Consider the following 5886-nt stretch of genomic DNA (forward strand, 5'->3'; position numbering starts at 1 on the left):
AAGCACCATTCTAACACCAAGAAAAGTCCAGTGACATTTCTGGAAGAGGAGGGAAAGTAAGCAATAGAAAGGGAAGGAGAGAGAAATACAGGAAAGAAGGAACTGCACTAAGCTGTTAATTTGCGAAATGACAACTCGAACAAGATGTGTTCATCAAGACTTTCCCATAGGATATCTTCATTTGAACACTTGGATACCCAGTGATGGAGATCACTGTAGCCCCCAAACCCCTAAAATCCCCTCTTGTCATTGCCATTGATAAGAGTATTATCATTCATGAAACTATTAGGCAAGAAATCTTGGATTTATCCTTGACGCCCCATCTCCTTTGATATTTCTATAAAGCGATTATAAAATCCCATTGTTCTGTTCATTCACATATTAGTTGCCCTGTATCCAATGTGTGTTCTGGGCTGGAGGACAGAAAGGTAATTTCCAGTTGAAGTGCTCACAGAACTTCTTATGTGTATCAGCGGATGCAAATGTGCAGACACAGAGAGATCCAGCCACTTCCCTAAGTTTTGACCTGGGGGATGTCCCTTACACTTTGCACCACTGTCTGTAAAAGTGGATTAAAGATTTCACATCACAGGCTTATAGAAGGAGTAAAGGAGACACATGCTGCTGCTACTTCTGTCATTACTGTGGAGCAGCCTGGGAACTGAGTATGCAGTCAAGGGCAGAGCTGAAATGAACACAGAGAAGGCGGAAGGATGGAGGCTGACTGAGAGCATGCTTGGGCCAAGGCCCTGCTGTGTTAGAAGTAGAGAGGAAGACAATCAGGCAAGCTGTGCACCAACCCATTGTGGAGCTCTCCAACACCAAACTTGGAATTTGCAGTGAAAACAATTTAAGTTCCTACCATACAGAGAACTGTGATCAAAATTTGCTGTCTTTATATGTTGGAAGAGAGTGGCAAAGACAGAAAGGGAGAAGCCTCTGGCTACAAATGTGTCTTCAGGATCCAAATGGAAAAGTCGGGGATGGACGCTTATCCTTGAGTGCAAGAAAGGCTGGGGCCTGAGGGACACCTTTGGAAAACAATAGAAATGAACAGGGAAAGCCAACAGCATGGGTTAAATGCCTGAGGAGCGTTCAGGTTGCAGAGGAAAAACTCAGGAAATTCTCCCCTGGGAGAGAGGGAGAAACCAGAAAACTCAGAGAAGTGGAGGAGAATCCACTTTGTAGAATCATGGGATTAAAAGAAGAGCTTCAGGGCCCTCCCTGGTGGCGCAGTGGGTTAAATCACAGCACTAAGAAGCTAAAGCCACTTCCAAATGAGTTTGATCCCCGCCTGCCCTGAGGTGACCCACATGGCTGGCGCTGCAGACCTCTCCTGACTCACCCGCTGCTCCCCTCAGCAGTGTACTTCGTCAGTCGGCTTGTTCTGCTTACCAATGTGTCACTGGTGAATCCTCTCACTGCCCCTGCACCTCTGGCCTGTACCCCAGTACTGTATGCTTAAATAAATAAATCTTTAAAAAAAAAAAAAAAAAGGAAGAGCTTCAACTCTACAGATAAGTACTGAGAAAGGACTTTGAGCTCAGTAGAGAAGGCAGGAGTGACCATCGAACTGCAGAACTAGGGCATCCTTCATTTTCTCTGCAGCCTACTGTGATGCAGGCTGATGGGGAAACTTGACAGGCATTGGCTACTTGAAGCAGCTACCACATTTTGGACTGAATGCCCTGTGCAAAGCAGCCAGAGTCCATTGTCCTGGCCCACTTCACTCAGAGCTCCTTGGCCTGGCTGGGAAGGTGAAATCGATGTACAGCCTTGACGTTGTGATAGGAGGGGTTCACAGTCAAAATAGGTGTTTCTTCCATACCATTCTCTTGGGCCTTGAGGATTCATTTAACCTCTCCCCTGTGTCTTCAGACAATCTAAGCTAGAGAGAAATCACAGCTCCAGAGGCCAATTCTGCAACAACTTTGGTAGTCTGAGTGTCTGAAAACCCTTGCCAAGGTCAACTAGAAAATAGGCCCTATGACACAGACTTACTAAAAAGTTCATTTGACAAACGGAGGAATGAGTCAACCAGAAGGAAAAATAAAGTCATAGATTGCCCCATTTCTGGAAAGATGGAGCTTGGGGTCATTGCTGCTGAGGGAGAGAATTGTGAGGGAGGTTCAGAGGCCAGCACCCCACAGAGTGCCCCAGGGCTCTAAGATGGGGAACTGAGAGGCTCTGTCATGACCAAGAACATCAAAAGCTGGAAACACAAAGGAACTTCTGTAGAGTGTCCTGAGAGTAAATTCGAATGATGTTATTTACAAGCAATGATTATCACTGGGGTCTTGTCATTGAAGTTTTTCCTAGTCTCCGTATTTAGACATGATACCCCTTGAGATGATGTATAAATGTTCAAAGACAAAGAGCGTGATGGGAACACTCTAGGGGAACAAGTGGAGGACAAAGAGCCACCGTGAAGAAAGAATTGGAATAAAAGCATTTCCTTGTGGTAGGGAAAGTCAGGGGTTATAGTTTGGGGAAATAACATCAAGTTAAAAAATAATTTAAGACATCTAAACACTTCTGAGCAGCTTCTAGGGGCCAGGCATGAGCGGAGGCTGGGCAACAGGGCATGTTGGCATATTCCCTTGAGTAGTGAACAGCAAATGCAAGCAAACATCTGTGAAATAGCATGGAAGGTGCTAACAGAGGCAGGTAGAAGATAAAGGCAGGGCACTTTCCAAAAAGAAACTTAGAGCAGCACCGAGAAATTGCTGGCCTGCTAAGGACTTTGGCTTGAGATAGAGAACAGTGATCCACTGCTGTTTGCAGATTGAATATTCATAGGTGAAAAAAAAAAGGTCTCCCTTGAATATTCTGAAAGGTCTCTGCCCTGAGGTAATTTGCTGAGACACACATTTGAAGGACCTGTGAGGAGGCCAGAGTATACTCACCAGCCACTTAGCTAGTGAATGGACCACACCCAGCACCTGGCAGCTTACCCAGTGCAGCTCAAAGCTTCTTTTCTTGCTTGGACATATTGTGATTCCAAGTTTTTTCTTTTGTAGAGTCAGGGAAATACAGGGTTAACAAGGAATGGATGTAACGGAGTAAGGAGTTTATTTTAATGGCAAAATTTAAGTAGCTTTAGAAATTACCTTGGCCCCACATTTATAGAAACAGTAAGTGTCTGAAAGGACCCCTTACATTTGTCAGTTATACTTTACTGCTTGTTAGAGTGGAAATTATATGTCATGGTGACATTCATGATTTTGGAGACTCAGGAAGGTCATGGATGAACCCGTTGAGAATGTCAAGGAGCCAAGTCTGTGAATAATAACTTATATTTTATTGGCAATCTACTGGCTATAACAAGGTCACATTTCACGTTTGAAAAAAATAAGCTATAGTCTCTCCTTTATATCGTTTTCTTATAATTTGGAGAAGATCGCCCTTGTCCTTCCCTGTTTATGAAGGTTTAGCAAGTGTTAATGAAAAACAAGGGATGATTTTTACCCGCAGTATTACAGCCTCACAAGCAAATCAGATCAACAAAGATAGCTGGTATGCTTTTTTCCCCCAATTCTATGCTTTTCTCTTGGTCAATTTCCTGAAAACTAATAATCAACCAAACTCCAGCCCTCTCCCTAAAACGCATTTCTAGCACCTCAAACTTAACATAACAACACTTAATTTCAATCTGTTCTACTTCTGTCTCTTTGTTCTGATTCTTAGAATCCCATGCATTTAACTGCTGAAGCTAAGACTCTTCCCCCAGCATCTAATCAGTAACCAACTAAATAAATTTGCCTCTTAAATACTATCAAATCAGCCCCGCCTCTCTGGTTCATGACACTCTCCTAGCTCAGGGCCAAAGGATCTATCATCAGCTGATGCCAGCTCTTATCTGTCCTTTATCCTCCAAATTGACACAACATATTTTTCCTCAAAATGCAAATGTTGTGTTCATTGGATACTGAAGGTCAAGATATGGCCCTATCTACAGCCAGTTCCTGGATATGCAGACAATGGATACACAGAAGTCTTTGAGAAAGGCCTGATTATGAGCTGTTTATCTCCCTGAAATGTTTTGTTCTTTCACACCTCTCTGCATTTTGCATTTGCCCAACTGTCCTCCTTTTCATTCTTCCTTAGTGAGTCTGTATCTGTCCTTCAGGATCCAGTAAAGCAATGACTCTCCTATCTGGGCTCCCCAGTAGTGAATTCAAACCACTAGTAAGGTATGTGTCAAGGTTACAGTAACAGCTGGTTAACAGATTTCTCTTTTCCAGTAATCACAGAGCGCTTGTTCCATCTTGGAATACTAGCACTTAATACAAGGCCTGACACATGCCAAACAGTCAGTAAATATTTGCTGAATGAAAAGACAAGTGATTGAGATCTGTGGCTACATGGTAAAATGAGAGAACCATGTTATCACCGCTTTTGTGTTAATTATAAGGAGAATCAAGGTGCCAGAAAAGTTAACACAGATGAAGAGTGCTTTTAGATCTCAACCAATTTTTAAACTATTTGTCACATCTGTTCTAGCTCAAGACTTAACTCTTGTAGGCTTCCTATGGCCTGTTAGTCCAAGCATTTTACTAGGACACCAGATACTGCAAAAGTTCGTGTAAGACATAAAGAGAATCTGTAAACTTTGAAAATATAAAAGATACCCAGTAAGAGCATCTACTAAATATTTTTTCTGCTCGGCATATTAGACCACAGTGACAAACCCGTGACATAGGTCACACTGTACAGAGTCCAGTATCTGAAGTGGAAGCTTCCACAGGAAAATTACAATGAAGCTGCTGGTCTTTGCTCACTCTTTCACTCACTGACAGGCAGCTGTTGGACAGCCACTACTAACTATGCAGAAATCTGGAGAAGCAAGACAAGAATGGGTCTTTGAGATTCCAGGCTTCCTGTGGGACAGATGGGTTACTACAGACGGGTATCCTGTACTTATATCATTAAGCAGCTACTGTTAAATCTGTTTCCTGGTTCCAAATTGTTTTCAAGTTTCATGTTTCAAGTTTCATTAAGCAGCTACTGTTAAATCTGTTTCTAGTTCCAAAATTGTTTTCAAGTTTCATGTTTCAGGTTACCCGGGGTAACGTCAAGAAGACTGCTAAACATCTACGGCAGGGTTGCCCGCGTTGGGTGGGCATACCTGTTTCAGGGTACAGCTATATCCAAGATGCGGTGTTCAGAAGTCCACCCCACTCTAATTTCCCAGTGCATGGGGCTTTGTTGAAAAAGCGTTTCTGAGATAGAAAAGCTGAACTGGAGCTTCAACCGCAACTCTTGGCATTTTGGTGACTTCGTGTTGGGGCAAAGAGATTCTCTGGAAACCTCACTACATAGCGGGGTGGAAAGAAATGTTTCCAGAGCAAAGTCAGGGAATGAGGCCAGCATCAGTGCCCAGACCTCAGTCCTGCATCTTAGCATACTAGGGGAGCTCAAGCCTAACTGCAACCTAACGACTGCACTACATGCAAGGGCCTGATCTCAGCAGCACTTGCTCCCCAAGCCCTCCAGCCCGAAACATCCACTGGGCTGCGCCCCCAAAGCCCGTGGCCCCCCACCGCGCCCCCTACCCAAGCTTTAGACTACGCCCAGTTCCATCCTGCCCTTTCCACCCCCACCTCGACCATCCTACCCTAGTGCCCCACGCCTACCCTGGAGCGCCACCTCCCGCAGCCCCGCCCCGCCTGCCCACGTGTCGGGCCCCACCCCAGCGCCCGCGGCCCTTTAAACATCCCCACCCTTATCCATTGCCCCCCCACCCGGACGGCAGCCGAAGAGGGACAAAACTCTTGGCGTACAGCCAGTTTCCTCCGCGGATCCCGGCCCGGGCTGCCCAGAGCGTGCGGCCCTCTACCGCGTCCGCCGCCCCCAGCATCCCAACCCCCCAGCCCCCGGCCGGCC

The sequence above is a fragment of the Condylura cristata genome, unplaced genomic scaffold (assembly GCF_000260355.1).
Source record: "Condylura cristata isolate star-nosed mole 26May11 unplaced genomic scaffold, ConCri1.0 scaffold00024, whole genome shotgun sequence".
Taxonomy (NCBI): Eukaryota; Metazoa; Chordata; class Mammalia; order Eulipotyphla; family Talpidae; genus Condylura; species Condylura cristata.